Source organism: Anabas testudineus, chromosome 11 (assembly GCF_900324465.2).
Source record: "Anabas testudineus chromosome 11, fAnaTes1.2, whole genome shotgun sequence".
Lineage (NCBI taxonomy): Eukaryota > Metazoa > Chordata > Actinopteri > Anabantiformes > Anabantidae > Anabas > Anabas testudineus.
In genome coordinates, this window is record NC_046620.1 from 15,782,546 (window position 1) to 15,798,088 (window position 15,543).

At 41.4% G+C, this 15,543-nt stretch overlaps 1 protein-coding gene across 1 annotated transcript in view; it reads left to right on the top strand.

Annotated features, from left to right (window-relative positions):
• dlgap3 (discs, large (Drosophila) homolog-associated protein 3) overlaps positions 1-15,543 on the top strand; it is a 141,000-nt gene that overhangs the window by 92,682 nt on the left and 32,775 nt on the right. The window contains exon 2 of the mRNA XM_026347788.1: positions 1,921-1,994. The gene's annotated coding sequence lies outside the window, so the exon portion shown is untranslated. The remainder of the gene's footprint in view (positions 1-1,920; positions 1,995-15,543) is intronic.

Here is a 15,543-nt window from a genome sequence, read left to right on the forward strand (position 1 = left end):
TCAATTAACGACACACATCAACCCATCCATCATCCTGAGCACTTGTCCTGTTAGGGTCATAGGGGTCCTGGAGTCAACCCCTGTTGAGAGACACGTGTATAGCATAACTGTAAACTAATGTAGCCCGCAGGCCAGCGAGTGTTAGATAAACACTTACTGGAAGACAGTTAAACGGATCACAATTTCCAGTCTAGCATTGATTCTGAAAGCGAATATATTTGTATCGACTATGTCTAGAAAAAATTTATTTTTGCCGTGACAGATCTGACTTAATTGCACTATCCTGTGCGTTCATGTTTTGGGTGTTAGGAGTTTTCCGAAAAAGTTGCTGGAAAGTGGGCAGATGAGGCGTGGGTGAATCTTTCTGAACTCACACACCCGGTGTGACCGCCATCATTAATGTACAGATCATAGTGTGCGTACATACAGGCTAATATCTCTGCGTGCATTGAGCCCATGGAAGAAAGCACGCCTCATCCCGAGTTTCCATGTTCATATTTTCTCTATGAGAGCGCTAGCAGAGCTTATCAGTGTCCATGCTGAGGGCTTTGTCACAGCTGACCTATATTAGATGAAAGCAGCTGGATCTGCGGCCTGCAGGGACAGCAAAAGAGTTGTGTTCTAATTATCTCTGCAGCTAGCTAGCGACACATCACACCCACACACGCACATGCACGCTTGCACACTTGCATACACACTCTCCGGCAAATCAATGGGAGCTTGTGAGAGCATCTGCCATGCTCCGCTTGACGGACGACAGCGGCAGATCCTCAGTGTAGGATTGGCAAAGGATACAATGCCTCATGTTACATAACACATATTGAAAACCTTGTGTGTCATGGACGATGCACTTGGGTGTCTGAATGCCACTGCATTTGACACAACTCTGTTCTACTACTAAGTAAACCAATTACCAGGTGATGTGCATGTAAGAAGAAATCTGATTCTTGTTGTGGCATTTTGGGAATTGAAGGAACTCATCTAGTCATGCATCATCATCATGTAAATCATGTAAATGACTCCTAACATGGATTGAAACAAGTTCATTTACTCCGTATATCATCCACTGTTGCCATGGAGCTCCAAACGCACACTGAGAGCATGCATTAGCTATAATGAAGCACAAAATAACAGCAAAAAAAGGGCCCAGGGAGCTAATGCTAACAGCTAATAGTAATCACTGAACTAATGCAAAGTGCAAATGGAGGGGTAATAAAATGCGTGGAACCCTGTGGCATCAATAGCATTCAACAACTCAGTCTGGCTGGATACATGCACAATGCTCCCCCCCCCCCCAATTTCCAATTGTGCAAACACAAGTTGGTCATTGCCTAATATAAAGGCACGTGCAAACAGCAGGTGACACACTCACACTGTTATTTTGTGTAAACCTCAGTGGGTACTTAATTTTCTATTTGCAAGTCTAGGTGATTTCACACGTTCTGCTACCTTCAAGAGGTAATTGGACGGAGCACACACTCAATTAAGCTCTTAGCCTCTCAGTCACCCTTTTCTTGTTTCTTTCTCCATTTCTTCTCCGTCTCTCTCTCCCCCAACCCTTTATTTCCATCACTAATGTTGCTCTCTCCGCCGCTCTCGCTGTCCTCTCATCATATGCTCATGGCATCCCTCCATTTGCGGCCTAGTGCTACAAGCAGAGGAAGCTTCTTGTATCGGGACCAACAGGCACAGCCGCACATTTTCCACCACATTGCACCTTCAGGCACCGCCAGGGACCCATTTACAGGTCGGGGCTTATGGGGAGGGGTGCTTTTCCCACAACAGAAGGAAGCATGCACTGTTGGGAAATGACAGAGAACCAGAACTGAAAGCTTCTTGCAAGGTGTGATAGGAAATGCACAAATCAGCTCATTGCAGTTTGACTTCCCTGATGTTTTCTTTGTCTCTGCCTTTCCACAGAGTGACTGACAGCGAGTTATTCAGCCAGTCGTTTCCACCTAAGACATGGAGCACCATTTCCTGATGAGACTGTGGTTAGTACGCAACCATACAAGTACAATTCCTGCTGCAACCTGTCACCTATACCCTCACATATACATAAATCCCACTTCTGTCTTGAGCGTCCTTGAAATCCCTCCTCTGGAGTTCCCAGTGGAACCTCTCAAGGATTAACCTACGTCAGTGAAGCAGTTCTAAGAAAGTGGGGATCAGAAGCGTGCCCCCGACTCTGTTCTCTCTCTATGGCATGCAGGGTCTTGTGTTTGATCTCACGTGTGAAGCAGTATCGACTGTGTTATTCCTCTGTAGGTGTTCCTTTACAGCTGCAGTTCACATTCATGACTGAACTCTACATCCAACAGTCTGAGCTGCACATACCTACAATGCGTTGGGTTGGGAATGCAACAAATTCAGAAGTAACAGTAGGTACTTGTTTTGTGGGAAACAGACATGCTGGCATTGCAGAGATTTGGGAAATGACTGACGGCGTGCATGGTGGAAAGGAATAAGAGACAGATGACAGACAAGTGCTGGCTGGCTCAGCAGTGATGTAGTAAAGTAAAAAATAGCCAGGGCCGACTGATGCTGGCCTGAGGTTGTACTACTATTCTTAGCCACAGTCTCCGCCTCTTCCTCCCTCTCCCCTCCCTCTTTTCTCTCGAGTCTTTCGTTACCACCGTGACGTCAGTGCTCTTCAGCCCATCTGGTGTCTGCTCTCTCTCTCTGTAACTGGCTGAAACCACTTAACTGCCTTCCATCAATCTAGCTCTCATCCGTTTGTCATTTTGTTTATTTATCCTCCCTGTTCACCTATTTATCCGTCACCACCTCGGCTGAGTCTGCCTTACACTACGCTTTTACGCACCAGATAAGAGATTTTACCAGACAATATGGAGCTCTGAAGATTCCACTTAATTAAAGCTAGAGAGAGGGCCACTCGAAGACTAAGTGGCCTGCATGTGCACATATGCATTCAAGACAGGATCGCTTGTGATGTTCTGTCCGAGCTGAATCACAAATGTATCAAAATGTGGCCATAAGAAATCCTCTTTTTAACATTTGCCACTGAGATATGTCATGGCTGACTGCCACGTATGCTATAGAAGCGATAATACATGGTGTGTTTGATTAGAAAATAGTTGACAAGATGGAGATGATACATTTTCCTCTACGGTGTCCTTCAGCATTTATAAAGACATTTCAGATTGAACCATCTTGTTTAGCAAGTGAAGCAGGTTTTATTCTGTGGTTACTTGCTATTTAATAGCTTTTACCATATAACTTATCCTTCTAATAAGATATGATTAATTAATACATGCATTTGTTTTATTATATTATATTTATTTTATTATTTCCTGTACTCTGGTGTTTTCCAGTTTGAGCTTTAGATTCAAAAATAATTTATTAACACAAAACAAGGGCCTCAACTACTCTCTGTATCACATTTTATACATTTTTCATATCATGTTTTCTCGAAGCTCAATTTAATAAGTTACAAATACGTATCTGTAGATGTAACCATGGCAGTGAAAGCAATATTTCTTACTATGAAGTGACGTGAAATTACAAATACTACTTGAGCTCGAGTTTTTCTGCACCTTGTATATACAGAAGTACTGTAAAGTTACATTGGTCATTAGGGTGTTGATAGTGTCTGCTGTTAAACAGGTCGATTTTTCACAAATTACCATCTTAGTATTGGGACAATGACTTTTGCATTTCCAATCATAATGCACAAATATTGGTAATAATGCAGCAAACACTTCATTCTTACCACATACAGCTACATGACACATATGCTTCTGTGAGCTCACATAATTCTGTATAGCCCCTGACTAAAGCCTCATTCAGACTGGATTAACATTACGCTGGGACATGAGGAATAAAATATTCACTGTGCTGCTGAGTTATTTTCTGGGCAGCATCTTTACCATCAGGAAATTACAGGGTCTACTCTGCAATAGACATCGGCATTCCAGTGGACAAAGGCGAAAGAGAAAACCAAAAGCCTGCACAAAAGGAAGAACGAGAGTTGAAGGCAGATGCTGTGCGAGGTTAACTGAGTCATAATTCAGTCAAATCTTTGCACACAAACATATTGATATCATTCAGTGTGATTTACTCTCACCACAGATGTCATTATCTCAGTCATCCAGATGATTAAATCACCTTGAAAATGAAATCATAGAAAAAAAATTTAAAAAAAAAACACAGACAATTCAAAAGCTTCCTAAGAATTGTCTCATTTTTATGCCTTTCTATATTTGTGGGTACACTGCACACAGGAACTGCTACCGGCTAATTCTGCACACGTAATGGTGCCAATTTGCCAAAATGTGATGAAATAAAACAGAGCTCAAATCAGAATAGCAGGATCTAGCTGTAGCTCGACAAAAAGGACGAACAGAGCTTGTGTGGAGGGGGGAAAAAAAAAAAACGTGCAGATCGACTTGAACAAACAAGAACAATGCTCCAGGCAGGATTTAACTTTGATATAAACAAGGTCCAATGTATTTTCTCTTCTTAAAAACCTGACATGCTGAACAGTCTTTAAATGTGGTGGTCAAGCTGTTAAGAATTCTCCAAGCTTGAAGGAAGAAGCCTCTGTAGAGCTTAGCAGAGGAGGTCTCGTTAGTTTTGTATGCTGAGTCCGATGGTAAGAGGGTGCAGGATGCGAAGTTTGGTGATACTGAATGTGGCTGCACACAGGTTTAGAAATCACGAGCTAATCATTGGATTTACTGTGTTTTTCATTTGGTGATTTTGAAGCTCCTGCACAATGGTGCAGGATATTTTCTCATGTGTCTCTGTATAATTTAATGAGGACATTGGGTGCAGAGTCACAGCTTTCTAGTTGACACAAAAGGTGCTGTGCTCCTTTGAATAAAGGTCCGAAAGTGATCTGCACCAACAGGAATTTTTCAGCCCATTTCTTATTATTCAGAAAATAATAACATCTTCCTGAGGTCTATGAGCACAGTGAACACCTTCAAACTTATGTCATGTGCAGTTTGTATTTAGAAGAGTAACTTCCCTACATTTTTACCCTTCACTAAAGTGGGTGTCTGTCTGGAGAAATGCATACATTACTGCATGAACCTGTGTATCTTTACTTAAATGCTTGCATGTGGCTTTGTGACTGAGGCCAGTCTGCCTGCTGTGCGCATGCAGCTTCAGTAAAACTTCAAACGGCAGCTTTTGTGGCACTGAAGGATGGCATCTCATTAGGAAGTACATTACGATGTGTGTAGTTCAGGTTGTGCAGCTGCTGTCGTTGGAGTGTGGCCACACGTTTGAACATTAAAAAGAGGCGAACGTAAGCCCTATAAGATAAAATGACAAAATATTTGGAATTCTTCTTTTTTTTTTTTTTTTTTTTTAATCAGCAACATCATCTGCCAAAAGATTGTAGGGATTTGTGATGCTCAAATGGTTTTATGATTCTGGAGGGGAAATATGAAAAGGGATTGTACATAACTTACAATTACTCATCCAGCAGGTTACAATTTATGAGAGTATGTATAATAATTATTATAGGGAACAACCTTTGCTGGCCACTAGAGGCTGGAATTATTAGTATAATCTTAAGTAGCCAATGATTTTGTGGAAGTAAGTCTCTTTAATAATCCTAATTATTGATTGCAAGGTACAAATCAATCAAAACACACTACAGCAAATTGTAAAATGAAAAGAAGAATAAACACACAAGTACGTGGTGCTCCGCAGAGCTTTAAATGTGCTGTGGAAATGGTCTGCGAGAAGACAAGAGATGGATAAAGGATTCTGCTAGTCCTGTGGAAAAGATCAAGACTGACTGGGAGTCCTACGTGCTCTTTTAACTGACTTCCCCTTACACTGTGAAAAAGCAGGGAGAACAGGAGAACAGGTTATCAATTGTGTCTCTTGATTATCTGCAGTGCAGCTTATCTGCGGCAGATAAGGGATTCATTTTCTCCGTGGCGGTCATTGTGCCAGTTCCTCTTCTTCAACAACTTAATGTCTGAATATTATTCGGTTTATATTCCGACTTCTATATTGTACTCGCCGGCACAAAATAAACTTTACTTTTGTTATTATTCCTGCGATGTTCTGCAATTTCTTCAGATAAAAGCAGTCATTTACCCTGCCACGTCGTCTCCGAGGCGCGTTAGAAAGGGGCAATCTGTCACTGTCAGAATCTCTGACTACAGCTTTGTGTCATTGACGAGATAATGGTCACAATAAAAAGAAAAAAAAACATCACAAAAGTGCCATAAATGTGTTCTCCGTTTGTACCACGGGGCCTCCTGTACAACTTCTACAGCCTTGTACTGTTAGTGACAGTGTATTCTATCCGATTGTCTGTATCTGTCTTTCTTCTAATTTTCTCGTTGCCACTCACACGCACTTCCTCCTCCGTCTCTCGCTCTCTCCCTCACCCGCTCCGGATGATTTATGGATATGTTTTATCAGCGTTGAAAGCAAGGCTCATCTGTTCTGAGCCGCTCTGGTCCTCAAGCAACAGTGAAAGAAAAGGGGATGCCAACCTACTGTATGTATGTTTGAGTGATCGAGAAAGAAAAAGAGGGAGATGGAGGTGGTGGAGGGAGCCGGTGCCTGTCCCACCCTTCGTATGATTTAATCAAAGCCATCCATCACATTTGGATAATTAGACAGCAGCATGGATCGCATGACAAGAGCCCACTGGTTAGAACACACTCACATACACACACACACATTCCCTAGCCCCCTACTGTCAAGTACACCAAGCTAATCTACTCTATTTATCACATGTACTACCTTACAACTAACTCCCTTACCCTAAAACCATATAGCCATGCATACACACGCACACAGACACACACACACACACATACCCTTGTGTATGAAACATCAGCAGAGGAAAAGTCCCAACACAGTTTGAGGTTCAACACCGTCACTGGCTCGGCGTACTCTCAGGATGATCGCTGCAAAAACACCTTGGCACAAAATTCTGACACAATCAGTCAGGGAGAGACAACCGGGAGCAGTTAGTGCCCGTCAGCCCAAGCTGGGCTTCGTCAGTGGGGTTTTCAGCACTTGATTGCCGAATAAATGTGTAGAATTAGTGCTGGCGATCAGAGAGCGCTATCCGCTAATGACCAACACACAGTGCCTCTGTGCAGAGAATAGCAACTACATGTAATTCAGTGTCAGGTGAAGTCTTAAACCAATCTAATCCAATCTAACTCCACAAAAAGATATTTCTAGTATAAACAGTTGTATAAAAGCTTTGCTCCCAAGCAAAATGGATTTTAAAGCTTATACTATAAAGCAAATGACTGTGATATTACTCGTATACATATATATATATAAAATCTTTTAAATGCTTGTATTTAATGTTATTGCTTTCTTTGCATCATTTGCTGTAGTAGCATGCTGCTGTTTTCTAGGAACAAGATTTGAATAGCTTGGATTTCAAAGTTTAGTCCTCCAGATGGGTAGTGCTATAAGGATGTGATGTCACATAAAAACTAATAAATAATAATAATAATAATAAACTAATACATACTGCACTTACTATATGTGGCGATAACTATATTAACAGTCACTAGTGAGTGCAAGCGCATATAGAAAAGTGATATGAAAAATAGCTACTATTGGGTAATATCTCCAAATCAACTTGTTAAACTAGAAAGAACCAACAATTGCTTTCCACCATTCACTGAGCTCCCTTATCCTGTCTGTGTTTGACTGTCATAACCCGGTTGCTGCTGTTCACAGTTACACAAACGACTCTCATTTTACTGCACCTCACTGATGCCGTCATCGCCATCTGGTTATTCAAAATGAATCCACACCTTTCGGCCAATAAGAATCAAGAAGTCCCCCGTGGATCATCCCCTAATATTGCAATAATGATTACCTGTCTCAGTCACAGTAAGTGTACATCCTGCCTTTGCTCTGACTCTACTTGCATAGTAAATTACCTCCTTTAGACAAAAGAGGTAATTTTACATATTAAGCATTCATAACCCATATGAATGCTTAATATAGAAAAGACAGTAATTAATGTTTCTGCAAATTACACGCAATTACAGATTAGCAGTAATCCTGTCGAGATGTTTTTTTTTTTTGTTTTTTTTTTTTAAATTGTATTACCTCATAATCAACCAACAATGTTGCTCTTACGCTTCCAGTGATCCTGTTTTAACGGGGAGTTTGTGTTTACATTGATTTGGTAAGGGGGAATTTAGGGGCCCGGTGGGATCTCACAGGATTTTAAAACAATACAGACTAATGAATGTGTGCACACATGCAGGTGCTCCTACACCAAGAGCTGGGATCTTGGTGCTTCTCTCCTACTCTGCTGACTGGGAGCAGAGATACTGTGAATCTAACTTCTATTCTCTTCTATTCTTCACACATGCTATAAATTTATCATGCGAACGAGAGGCAAGAACGCAACTTTAAGAGTTTCGAGGGAAGGTGAAACTTAACAGCATTTCTTCCCCCCCCCTACTTGTAGCTACTGCGACATCACTTGTTTTCTCCTTCTCTGCCACACTCCACGAAAACCGGGCTAAGAAAATCACATCCTCATTTGTCGTTATCACCTTATCTGCTCTTCGCTTCCAGTCTTTCTCGCTGCATGTCATTTTCACGTGTGACTGAGTTGTCAGTGCAGGTAATAAGGGGGTTTGAGCCTAAATCGCATCAGATTTGTCACAGAAATCGGCTGGCAAAGTGAGGAAAGCGCAGTTCTGAATCTGTAAAACTCCACTTGCACATACTGTAGTGTGTGTGCCTGCGCGCGTGCGCATTTATTCATCTGCATGTGTGTTTTTTCACACATGAATGACTGTGTGTGTTTTGTGTCTAGGGGGAAATGAAGGCGGTTGCAAATTCTAGTCACTTGCAGCATTTATGCTCCCAAAGTGACCTGCCCTGCCAGTCACAGCTGAATTAACATGTGTTTGCAACACCACAAAGCGCACACACACACACACACAGACTGACAGACAGACAGCCACACATGCACACAAAGGACACGTGCAGAGTGTGCACACTGACTAATGTGAGCATTAGCAAGCGTGTTTATTCATTGGTCTAAAAAGAAAGGGGCTCCTTGAATTATGCACAGACATAAATATAATCTGACATCACTGCTTACTCCAATCCACTTTGTTGTTGGATCATGGCACGTTGTTTCAAGCTGCATCATATGTAAGCTGCCCCAGCAGTCACTGGGAATGTGTGCGGTATAGATTACATCAGCAGCATCTGAGGGAGATTTTGAACATCCAGCACCAAGCGTACTAATCAAAAACATAGTTGTGCAGCAGTGACCTGCTATTTCATTAGAAACGTATCCGCACATAAAAGACTTGCACTGTATGGAGCGATGCAGAGACGTTGTAAACTTGGTCGAAAATGGCACGTAGCAGCTATGGTTGCCATGGTGAAAGCAGCTTATATCAGACAACCTGTCAGATGTACATAGAGAGAAGCCTGTGGTCATAGCCTTGAGCATGACACATATACAAATGTACTCAGGTACAGGTTTTTACTGCAGCGGAAACAGAAAACAGTCACACTGTACGTACCACACGTGTGATAATGTAGACACATTATGGCTTTAATGCTGATCATGCAACATAATTGATAGGTTGATTATAATTTAACTAAATCAAACTAAACTAAATCTCTTGGAGCAGGCGCTTTGTAACAATGGGAACAAAAGGTCTCTTAAACATAAGAAAGCTTAATGTTAGGTGCAATCTCACAAAAACAAAAACATTATAAAAAAAAATAATAATAAAAACACTTCCTCGCTCTCAAACAAGCGACTATTCACTGGAAGCAGTTAAGTGAGTAAAGTGTATCTAATTTGAGAACATTTCAAGAGTTCTTCATTTAAGAAAAAATAAGCTGCAGCAACTCCGCATTGTTATGGAAAGTAGCAAGTGGCAAAAGTAGTCGTGCAGATAAACTAGCCTTAAATTCAAGAGAATATAGCAAGGGAGCATAGATCTTTATTTATCATGTTGGAGCCACTACTATAGTAGAGTCTGTTCAATTCAGCATTTCAGGTTCAAAGACTTCAATGTCTATATACACCTTACATATAGTATTTACATCAGGTGAATGGGAAAAAAAAAAAAACTGATTCATTCTACATGTCTGTGTGATTCATTTTTAGTTTCCTCCAGGGAACATAAAATAGGGAGAAGAAGAAGACAGAAAGACAGGCGGGACATATGACAGAGCAGAAAGGGAGGAAAGTGTAAGGCATACAAAATGCATCAGTGAGCAGCCTGCCTGCCTCCCTGACACTTGACTTTTTCCTTTTCTCCCTCTCTTTATTTTACATTCTATCCCTTTATTCCACCACCACCACATTTTTTTCTCCCCCGTATGTCTGATTTCTCTCCATCCTGTTTTTTTTTTTTTTCCCCCCTTCTTTCAATCTCCATTCCCCTGACTGTGCCCTGACACTCCAAAGCTCTGCTCCCCTCATTAGCTCGCTCTCACGGGGCTGCCGATGACAATAATTGGTTTGAAAACAGGAGACAATGGCATACAAGGATTATCCCTGACACACACCCACCACCACTACTACTACCACCACCACTACCCCACCATAATGACATCACTGCTCTACATCCTCCCCTCCACACAACACACACAGAAAACAACTTCTGTGAAATGATAATGACATTTGATTAAACACTGTGACTAATGTGATGTCATCTTTCAGAGTAAACCATGAACCTGTGACAAAGTGATGGAGGAAAAGTGGAACAGAGGGAGGGGGTGGGGGGTGGGTGGGTGAGTGTGGTATGAGGAAAAAAAAAATAAAAACCCAAACCCGAAGGTACCCTAGCACCCAAGTTCACCTCACGCAGAGTCGCAGAGAAATGTCGCGCGTTGTCGTTCCACTCGTTCGTACTGCTCTCCATCACCATGTTTTCCCCCTGTCATTCCATCCCCAGCCCCCACCCATCTCTCCTCTCCTTGTTTCCGTTTGTCCTAAAGTCACCCTCTCCAGAGCTCTGGCTCACTCGCTCCCCTCTTTTTTTGCCCCCCTCTCTTCCCTCCAGTAAGGGCTCTCAGGTTACAGCTGTAACTGCTTTAGCGCAAAAGATAATGGTTTGTAATTCACTCCCAGCTCCTCTCTGCTGGTCAGAAGACCCACTCATGTACTGTACAAGCAGAGAGAAGTAATCAGAGTGTGTGTGTGTGTGTGTGTGTGTGTGTCATCTTTTGAGCTGCTCCATCTATGAGTGTGTGCTTCTTTCGTTCTGCAAATAGATAACTCTTTCATTCACACTTTTGCAATAACAAAACAAACAATATGATGCTGTGTGGGGCTCACGTGATGTGTTACATAATTCCACGTCAAATTATTTCACCCAGAAATAATGAATGCGCACGCTCCGTTACAATGCAGAAACTGGAAAGCAACGCCCCCTCATCCACCCCCCATTCTACTTTAGCGCTACAGATTGTAGTACTACATCTCGCCAGAGTATGAATAATAGAGGGATCCCATATGTGTCAGCCTGCAAAAGTAGATCACCAACTGTGGGCCTGAGGAAGCTTGGTTGGCCGAAGGGTGTCCCAAGGCCTCCAGGGTGGTAGGGAGAGTTGGGTTGGGGAGTTATGGCTAAGAAGGACCAGGCAGAATGGCTACCGTGCAGTGCTGCACCTCAGGGCAACAAACACATGGTGGTGACCGGAGTGGCCTGGATAAACAGGCCAGTAGCATCTCGAACTACTGTCCGTTGCCCTTTTATCCACCGTTAGTCTGAACTGGATTGAGATTCTGCTACTGTGCACATCTGTTGTGCGTATATTTTGTTGCAGGAATCCAACTGAACTTAGAACGAGGGAAGAATTTGTTTTTCCTCTTTGCCGAGTCAAAGATCACTTTTTTAAAAAACAGCTACATATAAATGCTTTTTATGAACAGAGCACATATGGTGTCACTTTGTTATAGCAAATATATGTTTGTATTGTTATTTCCTGACTCTGCTGTTCTCTATAGCCTTAGAAAGCTTTTGTAGCGTCTTTCAGCTCATTGTTTTGGTTTTTAGAGCCCAGAACTTCACTGTTCACAAAAAAATACGAATATTAAATTGAATGCGATACTAAATTACTTGAACTGTGCTTTCTTCCCAGTGAAAATGATTCTTCTCAACTCCGTCAACCTGTTACTTTAGAAAACTCAGATTAAAGCAGGAAAGTGTTCTACATAATATCTTTTGCACCATGGTGTGAAAACTAAAGAATCAATGTCCACAGGGGCCAATTTGAGCCACATGGCCTATTTCATATCAGTCATCAGATTTCAACCTGCAGATGTCGAACAGACTTTCTGCCACTGAAAGTTAAACTCCGATTAATCTAAATGATTTTCCAATATACTCAGAAGTAGAATGGTACCGTCACTCTGGTTTTCAATGCAGAACGCTAAATACTGCTTTGTCTGCCCAGCCCAGAGAAATCTTAATTGAGCATATTCGTGACGTGTGTCAGGTTTTACAAGTCTGGCTTCTTTGCTTTGTAAAGAAACGTTAAAAAGAATGAAGCTAGGAAAGTTCCTTGGGCTTGTTAAAAACAAAAAAAAAAAAACAAAACAAAGTTCAACATTGTAAGAAACACATTTATTCACTTTCTTGCCAAGAGTTGGATGAGATGATCAATACCCCCGCCGCATCCGTATGCTACATATGAATCTACAGCCAGCAGCTGGTTAACATAGCCGGGAGGGGGAAGCAGAGGTTGTTTTTTTTTTTTTTTTTACACATTGGTTCTTTTACAGACTAAACACATGAGCTTCAACATGTTATTTAATGAACAGTAGAGTTGCTAGAAGGCAGATTTCTGTACTTTCATATTTATTGGACAGTGTAAGAACGGTATTTAACTCCCAAACTGTAAGAAAAAGTAGTAAGTCACATACGGTAACAGACTTTTCACATAAGGAACTGGAATAGATCTACGTTTATCCCACGAGCGCCAGATGAAGGACCAGATTTTGGAAAGCATCTTGGGGAAAGCGCAGAACCATGACCCTGACAATCACTCCCCACCTCCCTGGTCGATTCAGCTGCTCCACTGCACTTTTGTATTAAGCCCCCCAGATTTATTTTCTTTCCAACAGTTAGTGAACTTATCAGGGTCTGACATGGGTGTGTTGTCGCTGTCACGGTGCTGGTCTTTCCCTCTGCCGGCAACAAGGTGGAGAGTTGCTTTGTTTGTCGAGATGTGCTCCGCAATTCAATTTCACAGCTCCGTCTCAGAGGAGAGTTGGACGAGCGCAAGGAGAGAGGGGCCAGTAATTGAAAGGCAGTGAAGCTCATCCCGTGTCCTCTTGTTCTACGTTTTTTACCCCCTTTTTGTTCTCATCTCTTATATTTATACATGCATGTACTGTACATGTGCTTACCCTAGCATCAATGCATCATTATTGCTGCAGCAGTGCTGTCACTTTAGTGGACAATTCAGGTAGTTAACAAAATAATGCATTATAAACACATCTGACATGGTGCTCGCCCTCCCTTTGTCCCTGCTTTTTTTAAAGCAGCAGAAAGCTGTCACAGACTTGTCCCAGAAAATTTGTTTTTGATCTCTGCCTTTCTTTGAATCAAAGCCCTATGCTTTAATCAATAATTGAATTACCTGTGTGATGGCAGAAATAATAATGTTAGCCACATGAAAGAACTTACATTTGCATGAAAAGGTACATTGTTATATGCTAACCTAGTGATCTTTCACGCTTTCATTTAGTTTTGGGGATAAGTCTTTCTTAAATCTTTAAAACGGGGACTACAAAACCGTCATTCTCTTATCAGAATATCAAAAATAAGGATTTGAATGGGACTGGTTTTATGAGATAATGCTCCACTCGTTTGTATTTAAATTCATTGTAAAAAGCACAAATCAAATAAGTCTAAAATAATCTTTTCCTGCTTTCGAACATTAGTGAAGAAAATTGAAAAATACCATTAACAAAGGGGTTACCACCCCCTTTATCATAATAAAAAATGTTTTTTGTGGGTAATCGGGCCATCGGTTTGTACACTGTGTGAGCAAATAAGGCAACCAGTTTTTGTAGGAAATGTAATCACAGGACAGTCACATCACAAATCTATTTTCAAACATGTATATATTGCTTCGGAGCATTTTATTATGTTTCAAAATGCATACTTTATTAATCCCCATGGGGAACATTTTGTGAACAGGTAGCCACAGGTGTCAAGGGTTCAAAGTTGAGCATCCAAACACTTGTCAGCATGTGGAGCCACTGAGCCTGCACAGCTACTTAATCAATTGCGACAGAGCCGCCCCATATGTTCAGCATCAACAGATTTTCCCATGTTCCATTTACATTGTCAACATATGCACATTATACCTTTATATGTCCGTGATTATGCTTTCACGGAAAGCATAATCTTGTAAATCTGTTACAAGACCTGCCCGTTTCAGTCCTCAGTTTATTTGTATAAAAATGTTGACAATGCATGATTGAATAAGGACATTTAATAGAGTGAAACTAGGTCTAAATGAATGTTTTGACTGCGATTTCGGCCACACAAAAGTAAAGAGGGGAGAGAGAGAGGGTCAGTCATGGTGCATAACTCAGAGGGGATTGGAGATTATGCGCCATCTGTGTCCATATCCCGGTGGCCCTGTCAGAATTGATCCACAACCCTTGACCTTTTCAGATACTCAGAGTGTTTCCACTCGCTCTGTTGTGTGCGGTTTGTTAGTGTGCAGGCATGTGTGGGTGTTTGTATGTGTGCGTGCGTTCTGAACATGAGTCAGAGCCTGGTCCTCGCCAACCTTTCCACTGGATTACAAAGTGCAGGCCGGATACACACGAAGAGTTTTTCTGTCTTTATTTTGTTGTCACTCAAATCAAAAGGTCAGGCTAGAATATGGGAAATTACTGGTACTGAATACACAACTTAAATAGGTCATGAAATCAATTTAAAGGAATAGTTTGACATTTTTGTAAATGTGCTTATTCATATTCTCACAAGTCAGATGGGGAGATTGATACCACAGTCACGTCTGTAAAAATTTAGCCCAATTATAATTTAGAGGAATATTATTCAGATTAGACACACAATTAACCCATTCATCCACCAAGGCAGCATCACAAAGTTATCTGATGATAAAAAAAAAAAAAAAAAACCCTCATGATTAGCGCCTTATCAGATGCTTTTACCGAGTACACATATGGATTGGGGTGAGAGTAACCACGTGTATGTGCAGCTCCGTGCTGTAGGTTTATATAGTAGTCCTCTGATATTATAATATATTTTAAGTTATTCAGCTTTGGAGGAACTGTTGAGAACTTACAGCCCTGGTGGATTCTGATTTATCAGGGATGAAACTGTTGTTAGTATGTGACACGTGGCCTCTTTGCCATATGTGTTTGATCCTGTTTGATGATACATAAAGTCTATAAATTATATGAAGCTAGAACTGGCAGGCAGCTATCTCAGCTCAGCATAAAGATGAGAAACAGGGGGAAATAGCCAGCGTGACTTTTATCATCACTTTGAGCTTGCCATATAACCAGTGCAGTTAATTAGGGAGCTTTAATTAGTG